At 37.1% G+C, this 23,809-nt stretch overlaps 1 protein-coding gene across 3 annotated transcripts in view; it reads right to left on the bottom strand.

Moving 5' to 3' along the window:
• The window catches only part of MANEA (mannosidase endo-alpha), a 95,306-nt gene that overhangs the window by 613 nt on the left and 70,884 nt on the right, over positions 1-23,809 (bottom strand). The window contains exons 6-7 of one of the 3 annotated variants that reach the window (XR_009277169.1): positions 1,886-1,970; positions 221-240 (exon numbers count right to left, since the gene is read on the bottom strand). The gene's annotated coding sequence lies outside the window, so the exon portion shown is untranslated. Of the gene's footprint in view, positions 1-220; positions 241-1,885; positions 1,971-5,086; positions 5,175-23,809 lie in introns of those variants that run through there. The other 2 variants (XR_009277170.1, XR_009277168.1) reach the window with 2 other exon arrangements.

The raw sequence follows: 23,809 nt of genomic DNA, 5'->3' as shown, positions 1-23,809 counted from the left end.
TCTTTCCTCTTTCCTCTTTTTTTTTTTTTTTTTGGCTGAATAAATCAGAATAACTAGCAGAATAGCTGCTAGTGATTTCTTTCTAATAAAGGTTGCTTGCAATGATGGGAAGCAAAGCTGCCTGTCATCACACAGCTCAAAAGATGGATTTTCAAGTAACATAAGACTAAAGGCAATTACATGGGTCACCAAGGAAAGTTGATATGGAAATTCTACTCACCCCTCTAAAAAAGGCTACCTGGGAAATGAAACAGATAATGGGAAAAGCTGAATAGTTTTGCTCAAGCTAGACCATCACTCTTAGAGTCTTTATTTTCTGATTTAAAGCATGAAACTCTGTTTTAAGTTTTTAAGAGATTTGAAACTGCTTAGAAAGTTAATCGAAATATTTTTTTTTTTTTTACAGAATAGCAGTATATAACTGGTATTTATATCACAGCAACATTTAACTGGTTTCTACTACCCATAATCTGTCAAAAAGGAAATGGGTGGCAATTAAGCCTAGAGGACTCCTGAATTCACACAGACATTACAGCCTTTCTGTCTACCAGCCTGAGAGATAGATGTGCCCCGTTTGCTATTCTCCACTTCTCCTCCATAAAGTATTGCACTGTGTGACTGGCCGGAAGGGTCACAAACCCATTCTCATATAAAAGACTATATGTATATAATATGTGAGTTCTTGTCTAATGATATATTCTCTTTCCTATGCGGCTTTCAATCTTCATTTTCCATTGTTTTCAGTCTTCTCATTTTCTTTTCATTTCTCCTTGAATTTAGTGGATTTAGTTCTAAAGAGAGAGAAGCTGGGATTTTGTCCGACCAAGATAACATCCTTGTCCGGATGTTTGTTGTATAAAGTTTTGCCATAATAAATAAATTTAAATTTAATTAAATTTAAATATAAGCAAGCTAATTGATTTCATGTTTCAGATCCTGACAAAATAAAAGAATGATAAGATGCTCTTTTACTGTTTGCTTTTTATATAATATATTTTTCGATATAGTCTTGAGTCTAACTATTCCTATCCCAGGTCCTCTGATCATAAAATGATGGTTTATATTTTGCTGGCCAAGTCTAGTTACTGAGGATATTCCTATGAACTTTGTTTCGAACCATTGCTTTTGATTATGTTGTATTGATATTAAGTTTTCACTGCAAATTTGACTGTATGTTCAACAACACAGACACCTTCTCCACTGCTTGCAAATTTGTCTTAACATTCTTTATCTTTCCAGACCTTCCCTGGCCATCCTTTATTGCAAATTATTCCTCCATCCCTTGAACTTTTCTCTTGAATTACCTAGACTACCTTACCTCACATTTTCTTCTTCCTCTTTCTCTGTTTCTTCTTTCCTTACCCTGAAGTATTCTTCTCATTCCTATGATAAAACTTTATTTATATTTACATCACTATCATTAAACTTTCCCTATCTACTGGTTCTCTTTCTCTTGTGCACAAGTAGACATAAAAGAACAATTCTAGTCATTTAGGCTTCATCCACTAAATTTAAGGGTCATGGAAATTCTTTTGAAGACTTCAGAATATTGCCACACAAGACCAGGAGAATTTTTTTAATGTGCATGTCAGCAAGATAGACCTGAAAGCACTACTTGCTGTTTCCTAAGAGGAAAGATACATGACAAAATAAGGAGAATGCAATATTCCCTAATTCCATCATTGTTTGTATGAAGCAAAATACACAACATAAATCCTGGAGAATGCAATGTTCCTGTCCACAGATCATCACATAACCTGTTCACAAACTAATGACCTCACCTGAGAACTAACAAATGTCAAATATGATCATGGTCCACTATATGTGCACACCACATGTTTTGAACTTCCATCTTTCTAAAACACCCATGTACATACTGTACCTTTTTTCTCCAGAGAAAAGATAGTCAAGCAGATCATCTAATTTTCTCTAGAGTTTGAAGAGCAAGGGGCACTTGTGTCATCTCCAGGCTTAATGTATAACAGGACAACAGTGATCAACACAGGACAAGAACATGTGAAAAGAAACAAGACAAATGGACATGACTGAATAATCTAGTCACTTTTTTCTTTTCAAACAGATGTTTTCCATTCCTACCACCAACCAGACTTTAAATATAGTCAATATGCAGCATAGAGAAGCAGTGCTACAAGTATGAGGCCATAAACCATTCCCTTTATTTTATTTTTATCTGTTACACTGAAAACAATGTGTGCTATACTTATTCTATTCTTTAGCTCTACAGCTGGGTAGAGTTGCCCCATAGATATTAAACTTTTTTGGATGGGAAAAAAAATGCTATATGTGCTTTTCACAATTCCTGTACAGAGAGAAATATGAAAAAAAATGTGGTGTGGAATCTCTGGCAAATACTCAGGCACGGAAAATTAAGATAACATCAACATGTTTGACTCTTTTTCCTTGCAAACCACTTAGCATAGTTTGAGAAAAGCAAGCAGTGAAGCATAGACACTGAATTTAAACAAACTCCAACTGTTCATATGTCAAAATAATTGAAGTGAAATAAAAGTGAAAAATAGAAATGCAAAAGAATAGAAAGTTAGTATAATGCTCAGGAGTTGTCAGTCTTGGGCTAATTGAAGGACTAATAGCTTTGATGTAAAGAAAAGACAGTGAGAAGTTTGTGCATTTCACAAAAGGCATCCTTTCTGCACCTAATCTGTAACCTGCTTATTTGCATCTGAAAAGTATATTGGCATGAAAAAAATGTTACTGTGTACCTGGCACTGTGTAATGGAGAAATGACAATATGAAGAAGGGCAAGAAGATTTCCCTTGTTGAAATGAAGCAAAAAATCAGGATTTGAAAGGGCATCAAGAGGACATCTCTGGCACTGTGGTTCCAGAGTAGAAAAAAATATTTTAAAAACCACTATTATTTAGTTTTTAAGTAAAGAAGTATATGCATATAAGCTACTATTGTGTTTCAGAAATGTCTAAGTATCAAAACAGAAAATCCCAACTCAGTATTGTTTACCGAGTACACAACTGGTAGAGCAATTAAATTCAAGTGCTCTTGGAGCCTTTCTAACAGCTTTTTTCTTCTGCTAGCTCATTTTAATTTTTTCAACACTTTAATTTCCTTAAAACAACCCAGAAACAAACAAATCACTTTCTTAATGTCACTTTGCCATACAATCAATCACATTATATTACAAAGTTGTAATAATGTTAAGAAATTATGATAGAATATTCTGTGATAATATGGAAATGTAATAAGGAAGAGAATCATTGTATGAATATTTCTTATGAAAGAGTGTGACAGGCTCTTGAAAAAGGGATGGACTTTGTTCCTGACTATTTTTAAAGAAGAATAATTTCCATAATATGACATGTTTGTTATAGCTTTGTCAGAGATATCATAATTGAAATTTCATTTGTTTGCCTTGGTAGAACATGGCATCATGATATGAGAAACATGAAAACATTTTTTTAAAGTGGCCAGGGTTAATATTTCAACTGATAACAGAGATGTGATTATATTGCAATACTTCTATTCATTAGGAAGCACAGAAGATCTGAGAAAAACCCTTAAGTTTTTAAAGCCACACTGATCTGTGAGTAGGGTAAAAAATATAATAGGTATCTAATTGAATCTAGCAACTCAGCAATAAAAATACTATTATAGGTAAATATTCAAACAGAAAAAAACATGCAGGAATAATTGTGTCTCTATTTACCTTTCAGATAAATTTAGGATGTTCGAAATATATCACACTTGCAACTGCCAGCTAACAGCTGTCCCACAGTTCTTTTGCCCTGACTTTTAATCCTTCCTTGAAAACAGGTCAGGAAGGATGGAGACCAGTAGACGGACTCCTAAGAAGGTCTAAGACACACTAAGTGGCTGGCCACTGTGCTGGTCCCACTGTGTGATGCACCAAGGAAGGGCAGCTCACATAAGGGAGTTCAAGGAAAATCACAAAGTATCTTAATTATCAGTGTCATCAGTCCATGGAATCAGAGCTATCACAAGGTAAATAAGTTACAGTACCATTATTCCTCCATCAAAAATTCCATTTGAATTTTTTTGGCTTGTACTGCAAGCAGGACCTGTACTATCAAAGTGAGTCAGAGTCCTAGAGAGGCCTTGACTACATCCTCAGGTTAGGGGCTATCAAGTTCTGAACTGAGTACACCTGTTACTAATGCTGAAATTTAAAATTGAGTTCAACTCATTAGTTCTGCTATATATTCAGGGAATTATCTGAGATGACAATTTATCCTTTATTACTGATACAGACCCCTTAATGGTCAGATGTCAGCACTGATTTGATATATTTTACAATTTTTCTCTGAATAAAAAAAAAATAATAAAACAAATTAAAGGAAGTGAATGTGTACAATTAATATAATGCCTATACCCCTCAGAGGAGTCATAGTGTAGTTCTGATGTATGAGTCATTATTTTTGGTTCTTTAATTAATTCTTTAATGAATGTCTCCACTGGTTTTATATCTATTTTGCAGTCATGAACTTGCAATAGCAAGAAGTAGTATAAAATAAATTACTCTTATTTGAATGCTCACTGCATTCAAATAAAGCTTTATAACTATAAAATCTAGTGTTCATATTTCTATGACTTTTTAATTTGTTCTTTTATTGCAGTGAAGATACTTATGACTAAATATTTGGGACCTAAGGGAAAACCTAACTGCCAAGGTCCCTCTGGAGAAAGGCTTGTCTGCACAAAACTGAAGCACAAACATTAAGCTGAATAAAAAAAAAAATCCTATTTCAAATCATAAAAGTAGGGTAAACAAATGCAGGTCTCTAAATATGGGCACCTCATGGCATTTGAAGCTCTCTGTAGTAGCTGAGCCCTCTGCATGGGATGAGAAAAACCCCATGTCCTTTGAAGGGATAAGCAGAAACTAGGGGAATGTTTTAATGCATCAAAACCACTATGAGATTATTAAGTTTAGGCAATGAAATGTAGTTCTCTGTCAGATACAGCTGAGGCAACAATTCAGCTGATCAAATGCTAGTGTCTGCTGAAACCTTAGTTGGATCACTCTGAAGCCTTTGACTAGAAATCTGTTAGCAGGTGGGACTTGAATGTTTACCTTGTGTGGAAATACCCCCACAAAGACACTGTGATGACAGCGTCTCTATCTGAAGCTGAATCTCCTCTTGGCACCCAGGTTCAAATCACTGACAAAGAGGTCCAAAAAGATTATTGGCTTTTTATACTGTGTTTTTCAGTGCAGTTATATGCTGACAGACATTTAGATTATTTTCCTTACTATTGTTGAATAATACAGTATCTATAAAATAACAATTTTGCTGCAAGATGCGCTTATAGCTATGTTTGTGAAAGAGTGTTCTTTTCCTTCTTACAAGCCACTACCTTCTTATGTGAATAATTTTCATCACTTTAACTGTAAATTTTAATATTTGAGATTTTGATGAGAAAATAATTTTTGGACAATTCCCTGATCTTCCTTTTTATATCCTTGATTCTTATACAATGAGCAACTACAGTGTAAATTCCCCATAAGCTTTTCCATATCTTTCTTGAGTTTGAAAAGAGATAATTACGAACACTTTGAAGAGAAAGTATGGGCATAATCGTGGAAAAATGCTGTTCAGCTGTTGGTTATTCATTCTTTATGGCTTATATTCTCTGTTTGTTTTAAGAATAAATTATGCAGGTGTTTTCCTGAAAGAGCCAATGTCTCTGCAGACCAGGTGAGGATACTGTGTAATAATAAAAGCATTATAAAGTTGGAAGCATTTTTTTCAACAGCACTAGTGATAAACAATAGGAAATGATAGCACAGAACCCTGTCTGAATACCCCATAGTAGCTTATCATTTAGTGGTGGTTTTCAAATCAGTTTGGCAGGTCTATTGTAGCTGCAAAGTACCTGGACCTCTGGGCTTTGTAGTTTTCTGAACCCTAACCCTAGGCGTAACCCTAACCCTAGGCGGAACAGTAAAAGGACCTGGGGCAAAGACAGGTGCCAAATAAAAAGACATAGAGAGAACTATAAACTGGTGGTTTTCTATTCAGCTTGGCAGGTCTACTGTAGCTGCACAGTCCCTGGAGCTCTGGGCTTTGTAGTTTTCTGAACACTAACCCTAGGCGTAGCCCTAACCCTAGGCGTAACCCTAGGTGGAGAAGTGAAAAGAGCCTTGGGCTGAGAGAGGTGCCAACCCAAAAGTTATAAACAGAAATATTTAGTGGTGGTTTTCTATTCAGTTTGACAGGTGTATTGTGGCTGCAGCGTGCTTGGAGCTCTGGGCTTTGTAGTTTTCTGAACCCTAACCCTAGGCGTAACCCTAGGTGGAGCAGTGAAAAGAGCCTTGGGTTGAGAGAGGTGCCAACCCAAAAGTTCTAAACAGGAATATTTAATGGTGGTTTTCTATTCAGTTTGTGTAGTGGTTTAGATTTGCTAATTTCATTTTCCCGGCCAATGTACCAAATAAATGTCGTGGTTTTAAAGCAGTAACTAAAAAAATTACTAGAAAACTTACTTATTTCTTGCTGTGAGATGTGGATTAGAACAAGAGGAAAACAGGCTTAAAACTTAAAAGGAATAAAGAAAGTTTATTAACAAAACTACAAGAATAAGAACACCAGAATAAACCTCCAGAAAACTCCTTTATCCCCCACTACCCAACCATTCTCTTGTTCACATGACAACATAGAGACAAAAAACTTTGGAACTTTGGTGTTTAAAACAGTCCCAATTCCTGCTAGAGTCTTTTCATCAATCTTTGTAGAGAAACAGAAGTCTTCTTCTGCTAATCTCTGGAGTTTCTCACAAGAAAACTATTTCTGTTATAGTTTTCTATTTCTCTGATGCCAGCTGCCCGGAAATCCTGTCATCTGTTCGTTCCTCCCATTTCACATCACTCTGAGGTGTGTATGGGTCAATGAGTCTAGAGATGTCATTTTTAAGGATGAGTTATTCAAAGGCAAAAGTTCTCTTCATTTGTCTCTGTGAGCTTCCCTGGAAAACAGAAGTTTTCTCTTTACCTCAAGCGGCCCCAAATCTTCAACTATTACTTCTCTCCTTCTGTTCCAGCATCTCACTGTATCATAATTACTCCATCATTTGCTCAAAATCCAAACTTTGAACACTCCATTCCTCCCCATATACTCTGTCATGAATTAAAGGAGTTTTTTCAGAACATTATTGTCCATCTCTATAGCTTTAACAGAAAAATATTTCAGCTTAATTAAAGCATCTCCTTATTCTCTACCTTTTCTGAAGCTTAATTCTTTTCTTTACTGTCTCTAATAGTTTATAAAGTCTCTTTACATGTTGATTACTCTCTTTTTCTTTCTCTGGAAAAAAAGGATTAATCTGCAAGTCTCATCTGGGTAATGAAAAGGTTAAAATCTTGCCCAGGCTTTGTAGATGGTTCTGTGATCTCTGCCAGAGCAGCAGCTGGAGCTGTCTGTGATGGAAGATTCTTCATGGCTGCTCTGGAGAGTGTGGTCCCTGTCTCAGCCTGCCGCAGGTCAAGAGATTTTTCTTTCTTTACTCGGCAGTCTCTGGTGAATTCAGTCACAGCAAAAACTGCAGCCGAGCCAGGGACCGGCCTGGCCCGGCCAGAGCCCGGGGCAAGCCCCGCAGGCCCCATCTCCCGGCCGGGAGCTGCTGGGCCCAGCCCAGCCCCCGCCTGGGCCGCATGGGCTGGGCAGGGAACGGGAGGCCAGCTGGAGCTCTGTTACCTTTCACAGCCAGGAAACAAAGAGACAAAGAAATTCCCAGGCTTAGGTCTTAAGGTGGTGTTCACAGGTTGATCTCACTTTTCAATGGTTAAAACTGCTGTCAATTCTTAGAAATGGTCAGCTGTTGGCTAGGAGAAAAACTCCCATCAGCCTTCGGAGTTTTTAACTTCCTTAGGTGTTTCTCTTTGTTTTCTTAAATGCCAATCTATCACAGTTTGACAGGTGTATTGCAGCTGCAGTGTGCTTGGAGCTCCAGGCTTTGTAGTTTTATGAATGCTAACCCTAGGCGTAACCCTAAGCCTAGGTGTAACCGTAGGTGGAGAAGTGAAAAGAGCCTAGGGCTGAGAGAGGTGCCAACCCAAAAGTTACAGAAAGAAATATTTAGTGGTGGTTTTCTATTCAGTTTGACAGGTGTATTGTGGCTGCATAGTCCCTGGAGCTCTGGGCTTTGTAGTTTTCTGAATGCTAACCCTAGGCGTAACCCTAACCCTAGGTGGAACAGTGAAAAGAGACTGGGGCTAAGACAGGTGTCAAAGGAAAAATACTGAGAGAACTATTAACTGGTGGGTTTCTATTCAGTTTGGCATGTCTGTTATAGCTGCACAGTCCCTGGAGCTCTGGGCTTTGTAGTTTTCTGAACCCTAACCCTAGGCGTAACCCTAACCCTAGGCGTAACCCTAGGTGAAGCAGTGAAAAGAGCTTTGGGCTAAGACAGGCGCCAAACAAATAGATATAGAGAGTGCTTAGAAATATACTAGAAATAAGATATCTGAGATTCAGATAAAAGCATAGATTTTCCTCCTCACAGGATATTCATATGGCAAGGCCATTGCCCCTGACTGCAAATAAAATGGAAGTTGGGATATTGGCTTTTCTGTCCTTTACAAGCTGCATAGAGAGAAATTTTTGCTTCTTTAGGTACTGGCTTAATTTTCAATAGAAGATTTTCTATATTAAGGTTTTAAAATGTTCACAGATAATATTTTGTATTATTATGGTTGCCAGTAATGTACCAAGATGAGAAGTCACTGCTAGTGTTTTACTGCTTTGAACATTTGCTATGCAGTCCCACTCAAAAACGCTTTTGGTATGTCATGATTTAAGCCCAGCTGAAATTAAGCTCCAGGCAGCTGCTCCCTCAACACCCCTCTCTCCCTGCTACCCTGGTGGAATGGGGAGGAAAGTCAAAGTAAAATTTGTAGGTTGATATAAGAATAGTTTAAACACAGAAAAGAAAGTGAAATAGAGTAAAAACAGTTGTTGTTGATGATGATGGTGATGATGATGATGATAATAATAATAATTAATAATAGTATTAGTAATATAATGGAAAAAAGCCTCAACAAGTGATGCATAATACAGTTCCTTACCACCCACTGACCAATGCCACACTCTCCTTCTTCAGTCCAGATCAGCCAGTTTATATACTCTGCATGACATTCTGTGGTGTGGAATATCCTTTTGGCCAGTTTGGGACACCTGTTCTGGCCATCCTCCCTCCTGGTTTTCTTTTGTGCACCTCCTCACTTGCAGAGCACGAGACCAGAAAAAAGGTCCTTGGCTTAGAATAAAAACAACTTAGCAAAATCCAAAACTTCAGCACATTATCAACACTATTCCCATTCTGAATCCAAAATACAGTACTGTAACAGCTACTGAGAAGAAATTAGCTTGAATCCAGCTGAAACCAGGATGATATCTTAATAAGATCAGAATGAATGATAAAAGATTTATGTACCAACTGCGAGAAATAAATCACCTGCTAAACCTAAATTAGAGGAATTCCACTGAATTTCCACTGAAAACTGAAGCTGAGTAACAAAACTTGAAGCTCATAATTATTTGTCAAGATATGACAAAGCCTGTGATAAAACCCACTGAATATGAATATTTTTTTTCTGGGGAAAAAACAGAAAAGAAACAACTCACCTTCAACTTTTGATCTGGAAGTCAGAACAGAAAGGTAGTTTGTCCTGCTTATATGAACTTACCCTACAGATTAAACCAAATGATAAGTAGAATATGGATTTTTTTAGCTATGAAAATTTCAAGTATGTGAAAGATAATTTCAAGTATTGTGTATGATAATTAATATGAAACAGAGACAAGCCATTTGTGACTATTTGGTGGACTGGATATCTGAAAGGGGTTTAAACTGCCAAATAGTTCTCAAAGTAGAATGTGGTGAAAGAGAATGAGATGACATTGTCATTGTGTAATCAGGCAAACATTAGCAACAATGGATAAGAAAGTGCTAATTAAGCATCAGTGAAGAGAGACTCAGCACTATGAAAGTGTATCTAAAAGGCTGCCTTCAAACTCTGGGAACATTTTTGTTCATTACTACAGTTGTGTCCTTTCTCCACCATATATATTTCCTTAATTCAAATATTCTTATCAACATTTATCTGTGAATAAATTATTTGCATCTGTTTAACAGCTGAACTTGTAAAGTTCCCAGTGCTTCTTGACCTTCCAGCTTGCAGCACCTGGTAAGACAGGTAGAAGTAACAGGCTGCAGGAATGTCACAACTTCAACTCTTCTCATTGCAGTGAAGTTCTACATCTCATCAGTTTTGTAATTGATCAATACCTGTCATTGACAGTTGCCTAATACAAACTCTCTTTCTTTCTTTCCCCAGCAAGACTAGGAAAACACAGGACTCATTTGATTCTGCTAAGCTATTTCTCTTCCATGAGATTCCCTGTCAACAATGTGATCATAGGTATCCCTGTGCTGTCCTGCAAAGTTTAGCTTATTTAATTTTCAATCTCTGTTACAATCTCTTGGAACTGAGCAAGATTTTGTCTTCACTGAACTTACAGACAGCAAAGAAAAAGAGTTGTGCATCAGGAAAGAGTTGTTTTCTTAATCTTGTGAAGCCTTTAGCTATAGACTTCACTCTATACCATATGATGTGAGCTAGTCCACATGTAGGGTCTGATTCAACAAAACACGTAAGGGCACATTTTCAAAGGCACAAACGGTAGTTAGGCATTGATTTGAAATTCAGGATGAAAATCTTAAGTATCCAGCTGACATCTGTGACCTTTAGATTTGGGCCTACAACCTGTGTAGCTGCCAGTACCTCTTTCAGAGCATAACAATTCAGCAAAAGCTAGAAGTGTCTGATATTTGTTTTAGGACAAATTACCACCAAATCTTGTCGTACTCACTGTCACTAGTATGCAGAAAATGCAAAAGCACATCCACAGTACAACTTAGACAAAAGGGTTTCACTAGCTGCATTCTGCACAGAGTAGCTTCCTTGGGAACAGCATACTTCTCCCTTGGTAAGATTAGATCTTAAAATAATATTTGAAAAAAAAAAAAAAAGAAAAGGAATTAATATTTAATATATAACAAGTTGGATATAATTTTATCATTGTCTTCCCACTTACACTGTCACAGAACAGCTGGAGGTCTCATAAATGTTTTGTAACTGTGTTGAAATAATGTCAGCCAGCACAGTTGCAAAAGTGTCTGGAAGTGCAGTGAAGTCTGGAGTGACAGTGTGAAATGATCATACTGACATTGTATATTTTTGATGTCTATTGTTTGCTTCTCTGCCTCAGACTTGTCTGGAAACATTTGCTGTCTTCGAACAGCTTTCAATACTTCTGTAGGCAAGAAGAAAGAAAAAATTATAGACTGTATGAAGCAAGAAGACAAAAAGCCAATAAAATTGATTGCATTGGTTTGTCTCTTAAGTCACAAAAGCAGTAGCCAGGGACAAACTTTCTAAAATCAGTAATGTTAATTCATCTTTGACTCATGTGGAAATCAAGAGTAATTCTAATATCAATAACTATAGTGAGAATAAGCCTAAAGTCTCAAGTTGCTGTTTGGAAAGCTAGTGAATGTAAAGATGCCTCTTTCAGTTCCTGACCACCCCAGGAGCAGGAACAATGGAAATATCACAGGAAAGGCTCCTCTCTCTCACACAGCATTTTTCATAGTAAAGCAACTTGCAAGGTAATATGAATATTTTTTACTGTCAAACATTAAAGATTGCCAAATACTCTATGGTGCTCTCTGGCCTGTTCCTAAGGGTTGTTTTAGTTTAGGGGTAAATATCACATGATGAAGCCATTTAAAGTATATGTCTGTTATTCTTATTCTAAAAGTCCTAATTACTTGCCCAGTTCAAAAGATCTTGAAGCAGATTGTCTCTGAAGAAAATAAAAAGTAATAATTTTGAGACTGATTCAGGGTCTTTGGAAATCATGACATATCTTTTCAGGAATGTCAGAGCAAGTGTGTAATAAGGCTACATATATAAGAAAAGTAAGGAAGATTTTGCCATATTAGTTTTCATTAATAAAGACTGATGTTCCATGGGAAATGTATAAATCAAAACTTAATTTTGTGCTTGACATGCTTATTCCATTTTGAGAATTTGATATTTTGCAGCGAGGACAAGACATAATTTATGATTGTGGGTTTATGATTTATGAAAGTGGATGGAATTTTTCATGCTTTTGATTAATAAATGAGCATTATGAAGCCAATCCAGGAAATTCCTGCATAACTCTGTGAGGCACTGATTTTTCTCATAAAGTCTAGCAATTTATATAGAAATTACAATGGAAGTTATCTTAATGACATCATATATAAGATGTAAATGAACACTGTGATTTCAAATAAAATCTGAGCATTGTAGAATAGCTCAATGCAGTAGTCCAGTGAAATAGTTTACATATTGAATCCTCTGTAAACTCCTTGTTTATACATTCTTTATTAATATATGAGGTCTTGTTATTCTAAGGAAGAAGGGATCTTATTCTGAGTGTGAAATTGGCTGAGCCATCTGATGGCAAAGTGCTCCCATCCCCAGCCTGTCCCTGGCAGCACTCCCACCAGCTCCCTTTTCTTGGCTCTTGTACAACTCATAATGATCCAATTTAAACTGGCTAAACACTGCTAAAACTCAGAAAAATATTCAGTGTCTTTGTTAAATTTTCTCCCCATTTTTTGGTGAACCAGCACAGGGTGGAACCACAAAAGATCAGTTGCTGGGTGGTGGCTAAAGAGCAGCTCTCAGTTGGATGAGCTCCATCTTATCCTTATTAACTGTCCTTGAGTTCCTGAGGTTCTTCTCTCAGCAAAGCACTATAACAAGACAATGAAACCTGATGTAAAGGATTTTGTCTTTCTAGAATCAAGACAGAAAAGAGAGTTTGGATCAACCCATGAAATAAAAGATGATGGTATAATTTAGGAAGAACGTAAATTTAGTTAAAATAAAGAAATCTTAGGGCTGGCAGGGAAGCTGGCAGGGAAATGAAATACTAGGATGAGAGGGAGTCCAAAGAAATATTAGAAAGGGGAATGTCTACAGGCTGGACCAGCTTTGCAGGTATTGATAATACTTCATACTGTTAGTATGTGAGTGAAAACAGAATTTCTTCATCATTTGTAGATCAGGAAGACTTCGTACTATTGCTAATAACTCCACAAATCCTTGTTGGCTGTCTTATGTTCTGTCTATGGGAAAGGGAAATAAACTTTGAATAACAGGCAACATTACATTCATTCAATCAGGCACAAATGTTCTCACACATTTTTGGGAACCAAATCATCCAGGGACTTGGTTCTTCAAAGGCAGGTGACAGGTGTTTTGCATCTTTTTGTGTTAGCTGTTTGTGATTACCATGACCCTAGTGTAATTCTCAGTGAACAGAGGAAAAAGTATTTATTTTAATTCCTCCAAATCAGTAACTTTTTGTCTAATCTTTATTACACAGGAAACCATTGGTAATTACCATTACCTTTGGTAATTCTGCCATGAATGGTCACTGAAAGAGGCTAGTCAATTTATGATAGTGAATCTATCAGTCAAATTTCACTATTGATTTTCCAAAATACACTATGGTCATTTATTGAATCATTAGCTTTCATTTCTTTTGCCTTGATATAAAAAGTCTCATCAGACTGCTATACGCAGGTACTTACAGTTGAAGCAAAATTTTGTAGCACCTAAAAGAATTGTGAAAGAGAAGCTTAAGAGATTTAACCTATTTGCATCACCTAATATGCAGTGTCTGTCTGTAAAAGAAGGAAGTTCTTTGGTCCTTTAGGATTTTGCAAACAGGCTCAATAGGAGTTTCCATTTGGGTCTCTGGCAGAAGTCTGAAAGACCATTACTTTATAATCAGTTAGAACAGAGGAGAGGAGCAGTTAGATGCAGAAAACCCAGAGACAAGTAGTCGTGGGTCTCCAGATATCAAAAGCATTGTGGATGAAAGGCAAAGAAATAGCCTTCTGATAACAAGAATTGGTGGTGTTTGGAAACAACCCCGGACTCTATTAGACATCATACTTTTGCCCCTCAGAAAGCTGATGTGTCTGCCCAGGTTGGCTGTAAGCTCTGTGCAATGAGTCAGCACTGCTCTCACAGCCAGGGTTTTGTAGACACACATTATGGATTAAAATAAGTTTTTCTGAATCCTGCATCAATATAAGCTGACATTCCCACAACAGGATCTATGTTTTACATCATTTTGTGTTAGCTTTGTTAATATCTCCTTTCTGTAATTTGAATGAAAGAGAAGTGTTTTTAAAGATCATTTCCTTAACAGACATCAGTGCCACTGCTTCTGCAGAGAAGTTTTATTTTTTATCAATACTCTTAGCAAAGAAAAAATAAAGTACAATTATCTTGATGTAAAAGTAGGTAATGACTGCAAAACCATTCCATTTTGCGAGGGTAGATCAGATTGAGCAATAGTATGGACTGAATTTTTATTCACTCATCTAAAGCTAGTAAATTAATGATAGTAACTTCAAATTTCTTTTTACCAAGACTGTCTGGTTTTCTATTCCCTTTGTTTTCCCAGTCTAAATTAACAGGAGTACAGCAGTGAGCTGCACAATAGCAAACAGAGATGTATCCTTGCAGTATTTCTAGCTGAAACAAGGATATTAAATACTACAGGAACCAGCCAAGAACTCAGAGTCATCTAGGATATTGACCACAAATGTTTGAAAAAGAGCTCTCCATTCACTGGTTATTTACACATTCTAATAAATTTCCCCTGCTTTCCTCATTTGTTCAAGTACTGGAGAATAGATAAGTAATCTGGGAAATTTTCCAGTTTCAACTATAGAGTAATAAATAATTGAGCTCCTTGGCACTTAATGCATGAAATAGGATCCTTGTGGTCTTAAACAAAGACTGAATTCAAAGATTTCACTCTGGCAAACTCTATTTTCACAGTGGAGTTACCGCTATGAAGTTACAGTTCTGTCTGCAGGAGACAGAGGTTTCTCAGAGGCTGTTCCAGTACTGAAATTAATTGATTTGGGAACCATGAGCTGTTTGTGATTGTCTGTATCTTTCACTTATAGTGAAAAGCATTTTATTTTTACCATATAGGAGACATTTGATTGCTTATAAATCTGTTCCAGGGAAGAAATGCAGAATAAAAGAACTTTGTAAGGCGAGTCCTAGTCTTATCAGCTAATAGTCACCTAGAAAGTGATGAGACACAACAGAGGAGAAGACTGGCATGAAAGAAGACAAAAAAGGAGCCTGGCTTCTTTCATCTGAGAGCATCTGTTCTAAGTGCAGGGAATCCTGTTTCTCACACTGAGCAGTGCTTGCTACAAAACCAGAAAAGCCAAAGGGCTGTGAGCTCCTTTTTCCCAGGCAAATGCTGTAACTTTGAGATTCCTGTGTTCTTTTTTTTTCCTCTAGAGCCCAAGGTGCCAGAGCTCCCATGAAGTCAGATCTTCTCCCAAAAGCTAGGAAGCCTACAGGAGTGAAGTTTACCCTAAGGCAGGCACCCAGAGACAGGCCACCTCAAATCCTCACCAACTCCACTGGCAGCACTGGAAATGTAAGCATCTGATGCATACAGGCTTTTATACATGGACAACTAAGTCTGAGAATCTTAGCTTCAAATGGAGCCTCTCCATGCATGGCTTGTTGCCCTAAATGCTGCTGCTTTAGTGTGTTTAAAAACAGGAGAGACCCAGGACATGGTCTTGGTGTCCTAAACAGGTTGTGTTTAGGGGTGTGCATTTGCTTTATGCCAGCCCCTGAATCCTTCAGGCTGCAGGAGGCAAAGAACATCAGCAGCTGTTGCAATAACTTGCTGTATACCTATTGCCTCTTGCATCTGAGGAGTAGGATGTCTTCCTAAAAAGAGAGAATGAAGCAATCCTTTCACTCATTGACTCAGCTAATGTAATGCCTCTCTCTTAGCCATGACAGTGGGCACAAGTAACACAAGTAGCAGCTGCAGGAAATTGAGACAAAATAAAAGAGGATTTTTCTGGTCAGTGGGGGAACGGAGAAAAAGACTTTTGTTTTAGATTCTAGTGCCTGCAATACACAGAAGTACTCTGCTCTTATTTGGATGTATACTATAGCCTTCATCTGTGAGAAATTTGCATCTAAAAGGAAAATTATTTTTCTGATAGAGATATGATTATAAAACTGCTTTTGGAGGACCTGTACCAGAATTTTTCCTAGTTTGTTCCCCATACTGACCTTCCACCAAACAGAACAGACAGAAAAGCTTGCTGTGACAAAGGATGGTTAACTGGGCTTTGCTCTCTCCTGGTGGTACAAATTATATAATAGGTCTTTTAAGCTGTTGTTTATCCTGGTATTTTACAATACGTTACTGGGAACATAGATATTTTTTTTCTACTTTTGAACATGATATATGAATCTCATGAATAGTATCTGTAGGTAACATTTGGCTGTCTCCCAGAGCAATGAAGAAGACAATGCTGGGATCACACTGTGGTTCTTTTGATTTTTCAGTGAAGGGGGAAAAAATCTATCTCACTGTGAGTTACTATCACTATTGAAATCTTTATCCACAAAAAAACAAGAATGACTGAAATGTTTGGATACAGCAGAAGAGTCATAAAAATGAGATACCAAAAGCATAAAAAATTACTGATTTTTGCCTTGTGATTCAGCCAGTAACAACCCCACTGAGAACAGAATATGTAGCTGCACAGGATATAATATATGCTGAAAGACAGGGGAAGATGTTGAGTATTTGTTTGTTATATCAACAATTTTACCCTTTCTTGTACCCACAGAGTAACTTTTCCTCCTCTACATCCAGCTGAAAATTATGGCTAAAAATTTTACCTTGTTTTTTCAGTAAGAATTGAGAAAAGCACGAGACTGTTAAAATTGTCCCCTTGGCTGCTATATTACTTGGTTTAAACTTCCCAGGAGCTGTCATTTTCCAAGGAGAGCACTCAGTCTTTTTTCCTCTAGCTTACCGAAGTATTACTGAGCTTCACCTCAGTACAGGTAAATAACAGGCCTCCAATGCAATGCTTTGCTACTTTTGAGAACAGACTCCTGTGTCGTTTTGTCTCTAATTTGATGAAAGCAACACAATTTGTTTACCTGTGCTATGAGAGATAATTTTTACTGTATGTATCACCCTATTTAAGTTCACACCTCCTTGGTCACACTATGAATTTTTGAGAATGGGTGAATTTTAAGGCACAAGGTCATTGCTGGCCACAATTTTATCAAATATGACTGCATACATCTTTAAAAGCTGCATTCAAGGAGGAAAAGGCCAAATTCCAGACCCGAGTGCTCACTGCAATGTCTTTGTCTTCACTGTGTTTGGCAGCTCTTGATGTCCCTATGTGACATGTCCTATTCTCTAAGCACACACAGATGCAAAAATATTCTGCATACTGAGACTGCAAATGACCCCACAGCTCCCTCTGTGTGGAGGAAAAAGTCACAGCCCCTCTTCTACAGCATTTCTTTCCTACATAATTAATACTGGTTGTGTCTAGAAGTCCTGACTTTAAGCAGTGATGAATATATTGAAAGCAATAACCAAATCTTAGAGTATTTTAATGGCAATTTTGAAATAAGGACAATCTTAATATGAAAGGTCAATTTATTCTAAAATGAAATATTTTTGTCCTTATATACTGAATCATATTTAAATACCTCTGAACATTCTTAATTTTTGAAGTTTGCATTTTCTGTCATGCTTGCATTTTTCCCCTGACACATTGTTGAGAACAGTTGTAAAACTATATAGTTTATATCCCTCATTTCCAGTATATAAAATGTCTCCATTTATAAGAAATATTGGCAGGAAACCTATATGGGAAGAAAGAAAAGTTTTAAAACATCATTGCTAAAATTATTGCAACACAGAGATTCAAAAGAAATGGGATTTTCTGTAATTAAAATTTATGCTAAAACTGTTCATTACTCTTGATGTGGGTGGAGGTTAATAGCCTTTTTTTTTTATTTTATAAAGAAGGTTATGCAAATGAGACTGCTGGGCTTGAGGCAGCCTGAAGTTTTAACATGTGTTAATTCTTCAGTAGAAGTTCTTGAGCCTGATTTGTGTCTTTCAGTGGAGATATTTTTCAGGGTGATTTCACAGAAGGAAATAGAGGAACTGGAAATGATTATGGACCAAGCAGGAGCATCAACAAGGCAAACTATTAAAACATTGTTAAGTCCAAAAGTAATGCCTGGAAGTTGAAAATTTGACTTTAAATATTCACTTTTATTCTTCATCCTGCAATTGCAAAATTGGCAAATACTCTATACTTACACAACATCCCTAGCAATCAACTGGTGCTCTTTATAAGTCTGGCAAACTATTCTTTGCTATTATTCTTCATTCAAAAGTATTCCTACCAATTTAGAATTGGTATTATTATTAATATATTAGTATAATTTCCTTTCCAGTCCACAAAGAAGTGACTGATTTTATTTTAAAGAAAAAGAAAAAAGAATAATATGCTATTGTTACAATTTTTGTCAATATTTAGTGATAGACCTTTACTGCTCAGTGATCAGTCTAATATTCATCAACAGTAATTTGTAGTAGCATAAAAAATTGAAACAACATTCTTCAAAACCAAGTCTTTATCAATAAAATCAACTCTTCTGTAATTTAGTGGTATAGGTTAATTTTATTTGGAACTGTGAATACCTTTTACATTAATATTCAATTTATTGACATATTTTTAGGAATGGAGACAATTAAGATAACGGCAAGAACATCTCAAATTCTTGGGGAGACAGATCTGATCAGGCTGAAATACCCTGAACTGCCTCTGAGGAACAGAAGAGCACTGCATTGGTGAATGCAGGAGTAAACTACAGCACCTTTTTAAAAGGTAATTTTCCTAACCATTGTTTAGTTTAAGAGCAGGGAGACCTAAGGAAGGACTTATTCTTTCTTCTAATATTTTAACATTCCACTTGGAGCTTAAAAAGTCTGTTTTTTAGTTTTTTGACTTTATGTGCAATGCAAGAATTATTCTATAGGATGCTGGGGATTTGCTCTATGCCTTGGAGGCAAAGGCTGGTCAACATGGATTTTTCTTCTTGTAATCAAAGTATCAGACAATTAAGATTTTACACTATTTCTCACAAAGGCAAGGGTTCTAAGTATGGTTAAATAAGAGCCGAGTTTAGAGAAGTTCCACTCAAGGAAGGTTCCACTCAAACTGGATAAAAGATTACAGGTTTAATTTCCTTCTTGGTTTACCTGTGATTAAAGTAAAAATTGATGTCTGATGTCCTTAAAAGCTGAAAATTCTCTCCTAGGATCAAAAATCTTTATATACTAGAGAGTCTTTAAGGCCCCCTGACTGAGCTGAAACCCAAACCTTGGCTGAACAGCAGCTGCTCTTGGGGTATAGTTTAGACTATTTCCTATGACCTACACACTAAAAGAGTCTCAAAACTCAGATTTGGTGAGCTAATAAAATTCTGACTGTCTACTGAAATCTTTCCCTACCCAAATTACTCATCAAAGACACTTCTGGAAGGGGAAGAGCATACACATTAAATGAAGAGCATATCCACTATATACAGGGTTGGAGTGATACAAATGAGTTCAGCAAAGGGAAATAGGAAATATGCACACCTCTCAGCATCTCATGTAAGAGGAGTCAGAAGCAAATGTGGGGGAAAAGTAAAATTTGGCAGTTTTTGAGAAGCCATGTTACTGCAGAGCCTGGGCTGCTCCTGTCCTGGGGGTAGAAAATGATCTGGCTTGTGCAGCCTGCCAGAGCAGAGCCAGAGGCATTCTGATTGTGACACACTGCTCCTGAGTTTCCCCTCTAGTTGCTGTCTGAGCAAAGCAGCTCTTACAATGGCTATTGCTGCAGGGAGAAAAACATCTCCGTTCGTGTGGCTTAATTCAACTCATTCAAAGTTGTTTATTGACTTATTAATGACACCTAATTAACTGACAATCAGTGTGTTATATATCCAGGACAATCACTGTGCTATATATTCAGGGTCAATATTGGCAATCCAACAAACAAACGATACCAGACACGTACGGATAATTAATAAACAATTTCTTTCCCAGCCCCAGTAACTAATCCCCAGGAACATTACCTCCCCTGCCTCCTCCTCCCCTCAACCCCTCAAGTCCCCAGTTACCCCAGTTGGCCCTGGGCCCACGGATCACAAGCACTGCCACCCCACCTGAGTAAGTCCCTGCAGGTGTCACTGTCAGGGCATGGGCTCCTACTGTGTTCCCTCCTTTTTATCAGTGGAGGGGAAAGGACACAGGCATCCCCAAAACCACAGACTAACCTCCAGGTTACACACAAACATCTACATACATAAACAGTACAAACTTCTACACACACGTACACACCCCAGCAGCCACACAGGCTTATGGTTGTATTATTCTCCTTCTGGATTTCGGAACAGAAAGAATTTTCATTGCTTGTAATAGGACTGACAGGGATGCAAACACAGTTAATAACCCTTAAAATAGTTCAGTCTTGTTAGCTGAAGTACATTATCTTTTTAAATGAAAATTTCCTGTTTCTGCCAAACCTACAAAGATAGGAAGGGTTCTTATGTTCCCACTAATTTACAGGCTGTGCTAACTGGGAAACAATCAGCCTTTATAGCTGCCTGCCTCTACAGATATTAAAGAAAAATGAAGCTATTAATACGATAAAATCAATTTTACTGAACAGTATTCTGATAAAAAAAAAGGGAGATGATAGTTTGAGAAAGGGGGATAAGAAGTAAATTGATGTGCCACCAGTGAATAGTCATCACCAATTATCTATAGGAAAGCCCAGCAACATGGAACTCACCTGATTTTCTGTGAATGTGTTAGGAGACATTAAGTATCTTCATTCAAACAGGTTAATCCCTGCCTGTGATCTCAGTGTTACATGGCTTGGTTATGGGCCACCACAACTCTGGGATAAATGCAGGACAAACAAACAGGCTGTGTAGTACATGCAGAATAGTGGGCCTTCAAGTATAAATGATTTTTTATGTTAACCAGGGGGGGAAAAAATCCACAAATTCCAGGCTGCTTCCTTGTTTGTATACAGTTCTTTTTAAATTTAAGACCTAAGAACTTTCAGATGTGCCAACTACAAGCTGAGTTGAACAAATGGATGTTACTCAGTTATTTTTCTGGACTAGTTTAGGAAACCATGCCAATTCCTGGAGTAATATGTGGTAACACTTTCATAGAAATATGACAGATATGGCTCTGATTCTGCATGCAGTTATCTTAATTTCATGCTGACGTACATGGACAATTGATTTCCTGTACTTTTTACCTGGAAATTGTAACTTTTCTTTCATCAATTCATCCACACTACCTTTTTGGCTTTAACGACCTTTCCTTGCAAGTCCCATGCTATGCCAACCAAAACCGATATAACAAAGGTTATAGATAGTACTGCACATTTCAGAAGTACAGCGTGTTTCTGGAGAGAGAATGTGCCATTTCCTTTTCCTTCCTTCCAGTTCTGAGTGGCAGAGGTGCTGCTTTCCTTTCCCCTCATGTGATGTACAAGACAGATATTCATCATTCTGTCTAGCAGTTTCCTTCAAGGTATTTAATTTTTCTTGGGGTTTTTTTTGTTTGTTTTTTTTTCCTGAAAAGAGGATGTAAATTCCTTGGTTTAAACACCTCCAGCACAGTGTGCATTATCTCTTACTATTCTTTTAATTGTGTTAAATGGAGTCAATGAATTTTCAAATGATCACAACTTCACTGCAGCTGCAGATACACACAGCAGTGGCAGGCACACAGGGCTTTATCCTTTTCACCCAAAGATCTTGATGAAATTAAGGTACATTATGGGAAATGGAGTGTTCAGAATATTATACTATACCATGTTAACTTTGGTTTGAAGGAACCTCTGGAGATCTTCTAGTCCAGCCTCTCCTTTGAAATGGGTCTTCAAGAATAGCCACTTCTCTGCATAGGCCTAGCAAGTGAGGGAAATGTACATATTACATTTCTAAAGAGGGCTACTAGCCAGGTCTGCAGCCATGGAGCAAATGTGTGACCCAGGGTATGCAAGTTAATTTTGTCAGTGTGAAGAGAATATTACGATTCAGGGAAAAAAAAAAAAAAGAGAAGCAAAACCCATTGACAGTTTCAATCAGTAGCCACAACACAACCTCTTCTCCTCCCTTCAGCTACCTTGCATTTAGTTTCTCAAATTGTATGAGATGGTTTTTATACCTAATTTTCTGTTTACATGTTTTCTTTTATCTGCTGTAATGTTCTCAATCATCTGCTCATACTTTTTTTCTGCCTGCCTGAATCTCAGTTTGTGCTGAAATAATTGGTTTTATCTGTGATTTTCAAATAATCTTTCCAAATGGACTTAGAAGTCACTAAGCCAAGTGTTCTTAAGTGCATAAATATATTTTGAAAATGGAGTTTAATTCCTAAGCCAAGTAGCTGCTTTTGAAAAGTTTTCCTTTATGCAATATGTGCAGGCCAGAAAAGGAACTAAGTAAACAGAAATCTCAGTCCCACCATGTGGTATGTGCAAATGTTGGCTAGTGTGAGTATATGCTTGGATAATATGCATTTTGAATAAATACAAATAAGAGAATTCATGAAAAATACATTCAGAAATATAGAACTACAATATAGGATGTGTGATAATAATGATAGCAAAAGGGAAAACAGCAGACTAGAATTTAAATATCATCTTCTGTCACACTAGACTAAGAAGTCCGCAGAAAATACCTATATGTTTATAATGATATCCTGCTCCCATCCACTGAAGCTGATGAAAATTCTCTCAGTTTCTTTTCAGTTATTGTAGCTTCTGTTTTTCGCATGTATTTCAGAAAGCCTCTCTTTCCCTAGAAATCTCAGTATAAAGCAAATAATTCCTTCAGCAGGCCAGGTAATCTATCTGCTAATTAAATGAAATTTTATCATCCCTAGCTTTTACATTAGGACTCTGTTAGGTAATGAGACTAGAAACAGATAGGGTTTTAATATTGCACCCCCTTAGAAATATTTATTTCAGTTGGACCTAAGGGAAATACATGTAGTCCAACTGGACTGGACTTCAAAAACCTCTAACAAGGTTGATACATTGCACTCACGTAATTCCATCAAAATCCATAAAGCTGCAATTATTGAGCAAGATCAATGGGTAAGATTTGGTACCTGATTCAAGAACTTATTTAAGACAGCTCTGAATATGAGCTCTGAATATGAGGTATCTTTGAGGCAAAGCCTCAGTGGAAGCAGGATTGTCACAGCAAACACTGCTGGTGAGGAGCAGAAAGAGTTTTGCTGTGTTAGCAATAAACTCTATGTGATTGTTAGCAATGGAAATGACAAATCATTTCTCGGAGAAGTAAATGTAATCTTAAATAGATCTTCAATAACATGCTAATTCAGTCTGGTATCTTGACTATGGAATTAATTTTCTAATTACCAGTTTCAGCTAGCCATGCAACTGCTTCTCTAAATTTCAAGGTGACCTTTGTAGTGCCATAGGATACATTCTACCTCAGTGAATAACAATGTTGAATCATTTAAAGACTACTGCTTTGATTTTGCGGTAAGTTCTCAGTGAGTTTATCAAACATGGGGAATATTAACTGGATGGCCTTGTCAAACATCTCTGTTCACTGCCAAAACATAAATGTGCAGATGCTAAAGAGAGCTGTTGTTACATTGGAATGATTGGTTCTCATATGAAAAAAAAATCTTTATTTGATATAGGGATCACAGACAGACAGTGGAAGAAGGTGGAACAGGAAAGTAAGAAGAAGGCAGACAAAGGGCATTTTTGGCATAAAGTGCTCGACAGCTGGACAGAC

This window comes from Poecile atricapillus, chromosome 3 (assembly GCF_030490865.1).
Source record: "Poecile atricapillus isolate bPoeAtr1 chromosome 3, bPoeAtr1.hap1, whole genome shotgun sequence".
Lineage (NCBI taxonomy): Eukaryota > Metazoa > Chordata > Aves > Passeriformes > Paridae > Poecile > Poecile atricapillus.
The sequence above is the reverse complement of the archived record's forward strand: the minus strand, read 5'-3'. Positions and strand labels throughout refer to the sequence as shown.